This window comes from Dasypus novemcinctus, chromosome 4, assembly GCF_030445035.2.
Source record: "Dasypus novemcinctus isolate mDasNov1 chromosome 4, mDasNov1.1.hap2, whole genome shotgun sequence".
NCBI classification, from domain to species: domain Eukaryota; kingdom Metazoa; phylum Chordata; class Mammalia; order Cingulata; family Dasypodidae; genus Dasypus; species Dasypus novemcinctus.
The window spans coordinates 29,276,463-29,289,538 of NC_080676.1; the positions used below are offsets into that span (position 1 = coordinate 29,276,463).

A 13,076-nucleotide genomic window follows, 5' to 3' on the forward strand; every position below is an offset into this window, starting at 1 on the left:
CCATTTTTGAAATAAAGTCCTGCTGGCTATAAAATTCTTATTTTACAATTGTCTTCTTTTAGCACTTTAAATATTTTATACCATTGCCTTCTTGCCTCCATGGTTTCTGATAAGAACTTGGCACTTAATCTTATTAGAATTCCCTTGTATATATCCCATTGCTTTTCTCTTTGCAGCTTTCAGAACTCTCTCCTTGTCCTTGGCATTGAACAATTTGATTATTATGTGTCCTATCATGATTATCTTTGAATTTATCCTGTTTGGGGTTTATTGGATTTCTGAATGTGCATATTCATGTCCTTCATTAAATTTCAGAAGTTTTCTACCATTATTTCTTTGAATATTCCTTCTGTCCCTTTTTCTCTTTCTTCTCCTTCTGGGACTTCCATAATGTGTATACTGGTATGCCTTTTTTTTTTTTTTCTTTTGAGGTACTGGGGCCAGGGATTGAACCCTGGACCTTGTATGTGGGAGACCAGTGCTCAACCACTGAGCTACATCGGCAAACCTGAGTTGGTATTTTTCATTTGTTTCTGTCCTTAAGTTTTTGTCTAGTGTGATATGGCAGAGATTTTCCTGAATGCCAGAAGCTAAACAAAACAAACTAATCAAGACAACAAGCACTTTTCACTCTCTTTGCAAATGGGCTCTGCTTTGGCTGATGGCCTCTATTTTAATCTGCTAGACTGCCGAAAGCAACATACCAGAAATAGGTTGGCTTTCACAATGGAAATTTATTGGCTGCAGGCTTACAGTTCTGAGGCTGAGAAAAATGTTCTAATCAAGGCATCATCAGGTAACCCGTTCTCCTCCAAGACCAGCTGCCAGAGTCCCTGGACTCCTCTGTCAGGTAGTAAGGCCCACACGGCATCTGCTGGGCGCGCTGTCCTCCTCCTGGCTTCCTTGCCTTCAGCTTCCTGCTTCCGTGGTTCTTTCTCTTGTTCTTGTGTCTTTCTCTGTCTCTCTCAGTCTGTTCATACTATCTATAAAGTAAAAGAATTAAGACACACCCTGGGTCATACCTTAATTTAAGTAACCTAATCTAAAGGTCCCACCCACAATAGGTTTACATTCACAGAAATGGAGTAACTTTAAGAACATAATTTTCTGGGGTCCATCCAGCTTCAAACCATCACACCTTCCTTCAGAGCCTAGCCTGCCTATCAAGAAGATCAGTTCGAGGCAAATGGAAGCTGTAGGGTCTTTCTGTCTTATCTGAGCCTGTTTGGAGCTCACTTCCCTGGGCCTGTGCTCCCAAGAGGCCCCAGGAATTCCCCAGTCCACAGGAGTTTGAGGGAATACCCCCTCTACTCCCTTTGGAGCAGACCTCCTCCCCCTCCTGGGTGCTCTTTCCTGAGACTTAAAGCAAGTAGGCCCTTGCCCCAGGTTGTTTCCCCTTAATTGTGTCTCACACTGTCCCAGCTGTCTGCAAGGGGCTTCTCTGCTCTCAGGACAAGCTTTGGGATGGCAAGCCCAATACACATTTCTGGCTCTGTCTCTCAGACTCCCACCTAGTAGATTGGCGCTGACATACATGCGCCCCAGTATGCACACAGGGACCACGTTGCTCCCTCTGGAATGGCCAGGGACCCACAGTGGGAGCACAAGCTGGTGCCACCCTATATTATGGAGGGGTGGGGGAAAGGCCAGCAATGTGCCGGGAGCTGCTTCTGTGGTTTTTGAAGTTTGTGGTAGTTTTGAGGAAAGCTAGGGTTTTTAACATTCCTTTGCTGCCTTTGCCACAGGGGACTGGAACAGTGGCTGTCCCCAGATCCTGCCCCACCATTTGAGGTAGCTGATCAAGACCTAACATCCCTGGAGTTTGGAGGACTAGTTCTCTATGTCCCATCCTGGCACCCGTATTGTGAGCTTCGGTCTCCTCTGGTGCTGGCCAGGAGGCTGGGGGGAGGGGGATGGCAGCTGCTACAGGGGGGGTGAAACACAGTGGTCTTTATCACTAATTACCAGCCTCTCCCTCTGCTCCTGTCTGGATGCTGTAGTGTTTTCCCTGAGACTACAGAGTTTCAAGGTGGTTGGTTCAGACTCTTCCTGCCTATTCAATAGTTGTTTTGGTGGAGAGACTGATTCCTGGAGCTTCCTCCTCCACCATCTTTCCACAATCCCCTCCCCAATTTATTGATTGTAAAAAAAATACCGAGGACTATATATGAACTGGACAATGGCAGGAAAACAAATACAATCTCAGCTTTTAAGCAGCTTCTAGTCTTGAGGGTTTCGGGTAGTTGGGTGTCATGTTGCATACAACCTGTGGGAAAGCTGCGTGGCCTGCCTCAGATTCCATTTCAGAAGGTGGGAGAGGAACCGGGACAGCGTCACCCACATAGGCTGAGATGAGATGCCATGGCTGCAGAATCAGCAGAGCTCTTTTCTGCAGGCACTGGCGAGGCAGTTGGGGTGACAGCCACTGTTGCTGCCAGGTAAGGAAGCCCAATAGTCCTGGAGTGACTATACTGCTATGGCTTAGGGAAAAGCAAATTATTCCAAGAACCAGCAAGAAATCTTAAAGTAGCACATTGTAGATCAAAATTCTTCACCATTTCAGGCTGTGTAAATACTAAGCCCCAAATTCAAAATCCATGCACTTCTGGGTTGGTTGTATTCTTTCTGCTGCTGTGAATGACACTCCAGGGCCACGTGGGAGTGTGTTCTCTGAGGGCTGTGACGGGAAGCCATTTTGGCCACAGTTTCTGGCTGCCAATCCTGTCAAGGGACAACATATGGCTCCTCTGTCTTCTTCAAGGTTAACCTTCAGCACAAGAATGGCCAGGCTAGGGAGGACAAATTCCTTTTAGAACAAAATCCGTAGGCCCAATCTGATGAGGCTGGGGGATGGACTAGAAACAGAGGTATGTATGAGACGAGGTGATGCTAAAGGTAAAAGTAGGACTGCTTCATCTGATGTCATTCTAGCTTCAATTGACCTGGAAGGAAGTCAGTTCTAGTCTTGGAAGTAAATTTTCGTCCTTCTTCTTTCTTGCTTCCTAGTTACTTCCATGCCATCTGACCATCTGTGCCCCCTCCCAACATTCTAGTGCCTGCATCAAGGCAATGCTAAGAGACACAGGCTAGGCCACGCCTTATAAAAATCATACGTATTTCTCCTTTCATTCTTGGAGGTTTTACATTGTTATCTTAGAAAATGGGGACACAGAGGCCTTAGTCTATGAGATTTGATTTGCATAAAACTCCATCACTTAGACACTTCTGAGCTATTATTCTCTTGTAAAAATATATAGCCTTTATCATGCAGGGTGTTCCTGTAATAAGTTTCAGAATTTCTTTGAGAAATTCAATTGGGAGGCCATCTGGTCCAGGGGGATTATGTCCTTGTCTTGAGATAATTGTATTAGCTATACCTAGCAGTGATTGCCTCCTTAGCTAACTGAGCCATCTCACAATTTCTGAAAATATTTTGATTCAACTTTTGTTTGTAATTATGGAGTTGAACAATACAATTGTATCAAGGGGAATTCACACACAAAAAAGGTTGACTATAATATTTTTCTGGTCTAGCTTCTTAAATAGAGCTAGAGCAGATTTCTTTTGCTTTTCTTGTCCCTCTTCCTCCCTAAGAGAAATTCTGTAGAAAATTTCATAGGAAAACATACAGCAGAAGTGCAAATAGTGATGATAGGTAAAAGGAGTTCTTTTTAAATTTATAGATGGGAGTAGTGCTGGGGAAAGGCTGGGAGAACCTCAGGGGGTTTGTAATTCAGGTATTTAAGGATTTGTGACTAAAAGGAAGACAGACAAATCCATGTGTGGAAGTTTACCGAGGTGAAAGAATGAATCCCGGGAAAAGTTTCTAGATAAAGGAGGGGAGGTGAAGTCAGAGGCAGAAAGGGTGGAGGTGAATAAGGAAAAGATTTTTGGGAAGTAAGAGTGAAAATGAGGAGAGGTTGATATCAGAAACTGACGTCTAAAATGTAAGGGAAAACTCTGACAACAAAAAGAAAATTTTAATTCCATGTTGATAATTTGTTTTGGAAGAATGGGCAAATAAAAAGGAATGAGCTTGGGATGAGAACTGACCACAGGAGAATAAGTCACCATTGTCACAGTCTAGTTATTTATTTTCCATTTGACGCCCAGCTATGGGCCTGGCTGATGTGGAAACGAGTGACCTAGAGTCTAAAGCCCTTGTTTCCATTAGCAATTTTTTTAAGTCATCTTAAAGCAAGAAAATCTGAAGGGCAAATGAACATGATCTGGAATAGCCTGGAACTGTGAACTGAATGGAAAACCTAGCGAGAAACCTGACCCGTGGAAATGAAAAAGCAGGTACCTCATATGCTTTTCTCCAAGAGTTTCACATTTGGCATGAGAAATGTGAGTGTAGTCTAGGTAAATTGTTTTTGTAATGTTTCTGAGATCTGTTCTCTTACACAATTTCAGAATTTTACTTCTTTTCAGTCTTCCTCCACCACACTTCCATTTTGAGTTTTATGTTTTGCAAAATGTTGTCCATAAATATGAAGTTTTTAGCAATTTCATTTAGAGGATTTTATCTTATCAACAAACTCTCATTCACTCAGGCGAATATGTATGTACATCCTTGTAGTATTATCTGTAGTAGCCAAAGAAAGGAAATCAGGGAAATGTCCATCATTAGCATCTACAAGTAAAGGGGGCAATATTTAGAAAATTATTACTGTGCCTGTGCCTGTTTTCTCTCTACGTCCATGAGAGTCTTCAGATAGTCAAAGTCCATCTGCCTAGGAAGGGAGCATACTCTGGTTCTGATGTGCAGAGTAGGATCACAGAGCAAAGTGATAGCCTTGAAAGCCAGGTTATTGTCTGGAGAGAGGATTTTCCAAATATCATTTCCCTCCTCCAGAATAGGGAGGAACCGGTGATGGTACTTTCGTCCATATCTTTAATGTTAGTAGGAGTCTCTAAAGCAAAGAAAATGAGAGAACAGTATGACTCTCTTCTATCCTGGAACAGTAGGGGAGGAAGAAATTGTTAGAGAAAAATGGCACTCACTGGGATATGGAGACCGATGATTGCAGGCAGAAAGTTTATTGGGAAGCTCTCTCAATGGAGGGGGGTCTGAAGAATAGATTTCAGCTTCCCCACCGATATGGTGGGGGTCAGAAGAGAAACTTCAGCCTGCCCCTGGCAGAGGCAGTTATGAATTTATACAGTACATCTATAGGCAGGGAAATGCTTAGTCAGTGGGAGTGCGTTGGGGCTTGGATAAGACCCAAGGGCCGGTAGGGATTGCTAGGGGGTGGTGGGCTAGGGGCAGTGAATTCTAGGGATGTGGGAGGGGTTCATGGTGCCATGTGGCTCCTTCTATCTATTCTTACAAGGAAATGAGCTATATCTGAACATGTGGGCTCTGGATGGGGGGTTGTTCTATGTCATGGGAATGCAAGTAACTGTTTGCTAACCATCGTAAACCTTGTGATCAGTTAATCATTATAAACCGTGTAAGGAAGAAACCTCTAACATTCCTAACTCTTTAGCTAAATATATATATATATATGTATATATTCTGAGGGACCTAAGTAGGGGTATAAGGTGCTGGGTTGGACAGAAGCATGAGGGGGTTTGGGGTGTTGATTCCATCTAGCTACTTTCTGCTGTCAAGGGGCAACGAGGGGTTCCCTTCCATTCTGCCCAGTGAGTTCTGATTTCTGGTTCTGAAGAGGCTGGCATCGGCATTGGTGTTTTCACAGCAGAGCGATGCCGTTTACATATTCTTGATTGTGCAATTTGGCATATGAATCAGATGAGGAGCTGTAAGAGACAAGGGCTAAAGAGAAGCAGCAGCAATAATATCAGTAGTGGTATTTTAATGGGTAAAAGGATTGATTTTAAGGGTGAAGAAAAATAAGAGAAGAATTAAGATAGCCATGATTGGTTACCATAGTTCTTTTCTATGTTTTTTTTCTTTTACCTGTCCAGTTCTGTTTATATAAAAACAACAATAGAGATCAAGGAAGTAAAATAAAGTGAATGTTTAAGGAAGACTGAATATATGGCTCCCATGTTAACTAAAAAGGAGATCGGCTTACCTCCAACCTTGATCCTAACCCTCTGTTCAGACTTACTGATGGAGATGTGGGGCTGTCTTGAATCCGGGACCTCTCAGCCATCTGTTATTAATCTGAGAAGGTCTGGAAAGGAGGATCCTAGGTCTGAGTCAGTAGGGTGTGTTGGAGGAACTTTCCTGGAAATAAGGTTTTCAAACAGTCCGAATTCCAATGACCTTTATGACAACATATCAGGCAAGACCCCAGTGGAACCCTGGGACTGGGGCAGGAGCATGCCCAATGCCCTTCCTTTCCACACTTAAAAGAGGGCTACAGAGGTGTCTGAAGAGAAGAAGGGGGATTAGCTTTCTGAGAATCTGAGGGCAGCAGCCAGGAGGAAGGCTTTAGCCTGATTTTGTTTGTGTTTTTCTAATTTGTCTTCCTTTCCTCTATTGTTAAAGATCCTACAAGCTACTTTAATCAGTTTTTTTCTGAGGGGTTTCAGGGCCATCTTTTAATTTCTGTAACTTTTTCTAATTTCTGGATAAGATTGTGTCATAGAGTGGGTATGTAGGTATAGCTGACCAGAGTCTGACTCAGGATCTAAACTGGTGTATTTAAGGAAGAACTAGGTTAATCCGGAGGGACTTGGTTAGTCTATTCATGAAGGCAGCTGGAGTCTCATCAGTCTTCTGAGACTGCCTTAAAGGCAGCCTTTTTCTTTTCTTTTCTTTTTTTTTTTTCATTTTACTTTTATACCTTTACTAAGGTTATGTTTTTTAAAATTTATTTTTAATTTTTTAATTTTTTGTCTTTATTTATTTTTTAATGTTACATTAAAAAAATATGAGGTCCCCATATACTCCCCACCCCCTCACCCCACTCCTCCCCCCATAACAACAACCTCCTCCATCATCATGAGACATTCATTGCATTTGGTGAATGCATCTCTGAGCATTGCTGCACCTCATGGTCAATGGTCCACACCATAGCCCACACTCTCCCACTATCCACCCAATGGGCCATGGGAGGACATACAATGTCTGGTAACTGTCCCTGCAGCACCACCCAGGACAACTCCAAGTCCTGAAAACGCCCCCACATCACATCTCTTCCTCCCACTCCCTACCCCCAGCAGCTACCACGGCCACTTTCTCCACATAATGCCACATTTTCTTCAATTACTAATCACAATAGTTCATGAATAGAATATCGGTAAGACCTCTCTAATCCATACTCTAGTCCTCCATCCTGTGGGCCTTGGAATGGTTGTGTCCACTCCACATCTGTATCAAGAGGGGGCTTAGATTCCACGTGGATGCTGGATGCAATTCTCCTGCTGTCAGTTGTAGGCACTCTTGGCTCCCTGGTGTAATGGTTGACCTTCTTCACCTCCATGTTGGCTGAGTGGGGTAAGTCCAATAAACCAGGGTGTGGGAATTGCAAGTCTGTTGAGGCTCAGGGCCTGGCTATCACATGGTCAGTCCAGAGATTCAGGTCCCCTAGGTATACATTAAACCCCAGCACCAACTACAGTTCTGGTAAAAGTAACAGGAGAGACTTGTGGACAAAGATCACATCTGAGTCCAGCTCCATCACACAGAAACACAAACTCCAAAGTAGGGCCAACTGACATGGCACTAAACTCCATCAAGGGCAACCTTTTTCATGCCTTCTGTTATATAGGTTAAACAGTAGACCATGTGGGGAAGCTCAGAGGACCCTGGCTGATAGTTCCAGGGTGGGTTAGTGGTTGGAACTGCAGTGGGGTTTGCTGGGTATTTATTGGGGTGCTGAGTGTGCATGAAATCTGTGAAAGTGGTAGAAGCTGCTCAAATGCGGTTTTTCTTCAGGTATAGTTGAAGAGGTAAGGATAATGTATGTGTTCTCATGTGTGAAATCATAGGAGTGGGTGAGATTTTGGAATTCTTCGATGTATGTGGCAGGATTTTCAGAGAATGAGCCTAACCAGTTTTCTATCTGACTTAAATCTGAGAGTGAGAAGAGAACATACACCTTAACTATTCTTTCAGCTTCTGCTCTTTCTCTGAGAGGTGAAAGGGGTGTCGATATTTGTGTTTACAGAGGTAGAGGAGGACAGTGAGGAGGGGGGAGTATGTAATTCTCATGAATGTGTATGAGCAGGGGAGAAAGGAGGGACAGAAGATGGTGCGGCGGGGGGCTGAGGGGTGGAAGGTGGCGGCGAGGGTGAGGATGGAGATGAAGTTGGAGGCACATGGGGGCGTGCAGGAGGAGCTTGGTCTACTGGATCAATGTTGAGATTTTTGGGAGATGTGGGAGGTGAGTGACAGGGAGATAAAAGTTTTCTAGGTGGTTTTCGGTATAAAAGAAGAATTTGGTAAGAACAGGATTGGTGGAGGAAGGGGTGGTTCACTTAACTGGGACTGCAGGCAGAAATGAAGGAAAAGGAAAGCCTGAATGTAAGGAACCTCAGACTACTGGTTGCTGCACTGGATGTAGTTTTTTTAGTTTTGAAGAATTTGGAAATTGAAAGGGCTGTGTTTTGGCCATTGACATTCATTGTTCAGCCACACAGAAGTTGAATAGAAAATGAGTTTTGTAAGTCTGATGTCTCCTTCTGGGTACAGAGTTTTAAGGTTATAAAGGAGACAGCCCAGAGGTGTGGTTCTTGGGGAGGCCAAAATTGAATTCCCCATTGTAGGTGGCTTGGGTGAGACTAAGGATCTCTAGAAAAGAAAGAACAGGGAGATTCTGAGTGAGACAGGCATCCCCTAATCAGTTAGAAATCCTCAAGGAAACTGGAAACCACACTTGGAGCCAGATGTCTCCAGAGCCAAGGGGTATCTTCCCATGAGGACACAGGCCCCCCCACCTACTGTGGCCCTTGAGACAGTGAGGATCACTGATGTAGCGCTGGGTTTTTTTGGCAGGTTGTCCTGGACAATGGAAAAAGGAGAGAGAGAAAGAGCAGGATCTTCTGGTGGAGAAATCCTTAACTCATCCAGCTATGATTTAGTGTCTGGCGTTGAATGGGTCCTCAGCAGTGGCAGGGTGGAGATTCCTCACCAGTCAGTCTCAACATGACCCCAGTCCTGGGTTTTGGCACCAAATGTTAGAGAAAAACAGCACTCAGTGGGACATGGAGACTGACGATTGCAGGCAGAAAGTTTTCTGGGAAGTTTTTCCAATGGAGGGGGTCTGAAGAATAGATTTCAGCCTCCCTGATGGCATGGCAGGGGTCTGAAGAGAGACTTTAGCCTGCCCCTGGCAGAGTCAGCTAAGAATTTATACAGTACATCTAAGGGCAGGAAAATGCATAGTCAGTGGGAGTGGGTTGGGGCTTGGGTAAGACCCAAGGGCCTATAGGGATGGCTGGGGGTGGTAGGCTAGGGGCAGTGAATTCTAGGGGTGCGGGAGGGGTAGATGGTGCCATGTGGCTCCTTCTGTCCTTATGAGGAAATGAGATGTGTCTGAACACGTGGGCTATGGATGGGGGATTGTTCTATGTCACAGGAATGCAAGTCACTGTTAACCATTGTAAACCTTGTATTAGTTAATCATCATAAACCTTGTAAGTGAGAAACCTCTAACAAAAGCAAAGGAAGGAGTTCAGTGGAAGAAAATGTGTGTGTCCCAGTTTACCCTCTTCCTGATTTTGGCAGGCGAGGAGCAGAGCATTAGGTCAGGGAGGACAGAGCTGCAGGCACAGGGCACCCTGTTTCCCTTCCCCGTGGAGGATCTGGGAAGAGACCTCTAGTGTGGCCACATCGCCTCGAGAGCACATCTGGCAAGCAGAGCACAAAGAACTGGAGGGGGTGCTTTTTGTTTTGTTTTTAAAGCCACCCTTGATGAAGCAGAGTTAAATGCCATCACTCTCAGCCAAAAGAATCCTGCCCTGTGGCCAATGAAGCTGAGCTTGCACAGGGACTACTGATAGGAAATTCCAGAAGGAAACAGCAAATCACCCAGTTCTCATTAATGACTGTCCAGGCTTTTTACATAAAGTTCAAAGGATATCAAAGAGCTATGGATAAAGTACCTCTCTATCATTTCGGGGGTGGGGAGGTGCAGCAATGATTGAAAAATCAGACCCTTAGGTAGTCCTTTCTCTAAGTTTATTGTGAGGGGCTCCCACCACCCCACACAGGCTGCACTGACATGCTCTGTGGTAGGGGAATGGAGATAAGCCCCTGCTTAGAAAATCCCAGCTTTGTAGGGCATCACCATTCTAGCTAACCTCCAGGCTTACGCTTAGAAATAAGTGATAGTTGATTTTCCTCTTTTCCTGCGGTGGGATGGCACCGACATGCAGGCCCAGCAGCAGCAGCTGCTCTCCAAATGCTGTGCCCAGGAGTCTCCCAGAGCTGGGCTCAGTGCCCAAAATAGTACAAGCAAGAAAAACGAAAATACACACCGAAGAAAGCTGGGCAGGAAACAACACTGACTCTGAATTAATGAGCTCCAGCAAATCCCTGGTCCCAACAGGGGAACTTCAGGTCAACTGTGTTTGGAGGTTGATTTTGTTTTTAAATAAAATCTTGATTTATTTTAGAGAGTGCTTAGAGAAGGACCGTTTTGAAGGAGTCCTACCTCCCACCCCACCGCCTCCCAGAATATTTCTGAATCTGTCAGCCAATTCTGACTCCTAATTCTCTCTTCTTTGTGAATTTTTAAATCAAATTCTGGGACTAGAGGAAAAGCACATTCCTTCTCCCCACCCCACCCCATCCCCACTCAGAGATAAAAGTAAATGTTAATGTAAACACTTCATGGAAGAGGAGAATGAGGTTCCATCTGCACATTTCTCATTGTCTAGTTCTGTGACCTTGAACTAGCCTTTTAATCTCTTCAGTCGCTTCCTCTGTGAATTGGGTGTGGGCTTAGATGAGCTCACCCTAAAGTGCCTTCCTGCTCCAGAGGCCTCTGGGTGCATGCCCACGCCTCCCCTCCCCTTCCTGTGACCTTCTCAACCCTCTGAAGCACCGTCCTACCTTTCCAGACCCCTGCTCTTCCCACCTCCTCTGTTCCCCTCTTCCTACCTGATCTCAGTTAGCTCAGGAGGCCAGAAAGTGTGTGAGCGCTGATGATTCCTGATAGCTGTAGCGCTGACCTGCTTCAATTCATTAAGCGCAGCCTCCTTCCATTGCCCTGATTACCAGTCATAGCCCTCTCTTTCTTTGGGTGTTTACTAGATTAATGCCCACGTGCCTCACAAACATCAAGCTTCCCTGGGGCAGGCACCACGTCATCTGTAGAACCCAGCACTGTGTCCAGCATACAGTGGCTGCCCTAGTGTATATTTGTTGAATGAGTGAGTGAATGAATGAATGAATGAGTGGGTCCTTTAGGGACAGTATACCTTAAATTACACTAAACAGTCAGCTTGAGGTTGACCTTGCTGGAATCTTGTTAGTGTAGAAGGCCCAACCTCCTGTCCGTCTAAAAGACACTAGGCCCCTGCCACCCTTGGACATCCTCCATTCTTTCATCCTGCCTTATATTTCTTCCCAGCACTTTTCCTACATAAATGTGTTTATTCCTTGCTTTTTTTTTTTTTTAAAGATTTACTTATTTTATTTCTCTCCCCTTCTCCGTCCCCGTTGTCTGTTCTCTGTGTTCATTCTCTGTGTGTTCTTTTGTTCTGTTTTGTTCTGTTGTCAGCAGCACAGGAATCTGTGTTTTTTTTTTTTTTTATGGTTTATTCATTTCATTTCTTTCTCGCCCCTTCCCCCCCCCACCTGGTTGTCTGTTCTCTGTGTCTATTTGCTGCGTCTTCTTTGTCCGCTTCTGTTGTTGTCAGCGGCATGGGAATCTGTGTTTCTTTTTGTTGCATCATCTTGCTGTGTCAGCTCTCTGTGTGTGCGGCACCATTCCTGGGCGGGCTGCACTTTCTTTCGCACTGGGCAGCTCTCCTTACGGGGTGCACTCCTTGTGCGTGGGGCTCCCCTACACGGGGGACACCCCTGTGTGGCAGGGCACTCCTTGCACGCATCAGCACTGCACAGGGACCAGTTCCACACAGGTCAAAGAGGCCCGGGGTTTGAACTGCGGACCTCCCATGTGGTAGATGGGCGCCCTAACCACTAGGCCAAGTCCGCTGCCAGGAATCTGTGTTTCTTCTTGTTGCGTCGTCTTGTTGTGTCAGCTCTCTGTGTGTGTGGCGCCATTTCTGGGCAGGCTGCACTTTCACAATGGGTGGCTCTCCTTACGGGGCGCACTCCTTGTGCATTGGGTTCCCCTACGTGGGGGACACCCCTGTGTGGCACAGCACTCCTTGCGCGCATGAGCACTGCGCATGGGCCAGCTGCACACGGGTCAAGGAGGCCCAGGGTTTGAACCGTGGACCTCTCATGTGGTAGACGGACGCCCTAACCACTGGGCCAAGTCCGCTTCCCTATTCTTTGCCTTTTTACCTGTCTATTCTACTAGGATGTAAGCTTCATGAGGGCAAGAACCTTCTTCACACTATTCAAGGCACCCCAAGCCCCTAGGAAGTTCTTCATAAATATCTGTTGACTTGATGAATCCATGACTTAACATTGTTTGTGGCTTATTCAAATGAAATGGACTCTTTCTGGTTTGGTATCAATTAAATCCCGCTTCCTTGCTCTGTCCCAGGCTCTTACCAGGTATATTGGTCTGTGTGCTCACAACACATACTGGCTAGTCATATTTTTGTGATGTCACCTGCCAAACTCCAAGCAAAATCTGTGTTCTTGAATCATGGTCAATTCAGAATAGATTTTTTTCTCCCTCATTTGCTTCACTCGTCCTTGCCTTTGTTTTTTAATTTTCTGGAGCCCTGAGAGGAGAGAGAGCAAGAGACTTGAACAGAATGTACTAACACTTCCTTTGCTGGGCAGGCAGGCGTGTGTGGTACCCGACCTCTCTGGTGGCCAGGAAACATCTGCGTGAACGCAACCTTCTGTCTTTCAAAACGCTGAAGGCTGCTGGCTGCCTCAAGCATAGTACCCAGGGCACCTTCCATACCTGCTGCTGCTGCTGCCTATTTGGTGCTTGCTTTTCTCATCCTTTTGTGCCTTTGGGTGTATGTTGTTTTGTTGTTGTCTACAGAACCTCTGGGCTTTCTTA

At 45.3% G+C, this 13,076-nt stretch overlaps 1 long non-coding RNA gene across 1 annotated transcript; it reads right to left on the reverse strand.

The window, feature by feature from the left end:
• Positions 1 to 714: 714 nt before the first annotated feature.
• On the reverse strand, positions 715 to 6,207 carry LOC131278191 (uncharacterized). Its single transcript, XR_009185452.1, has 2 exons — positions 6,045 to 6,207; positions 715 to 983 (listed from the first exon to the last, which is right to left on the reverse strand). It is a non-coding gene; the product is annotated as an uncharacterized lncRNA (long non-coding RNA).
• Positions 6,208 to 13,076: the final 6,869 nt, after the last annotated feature.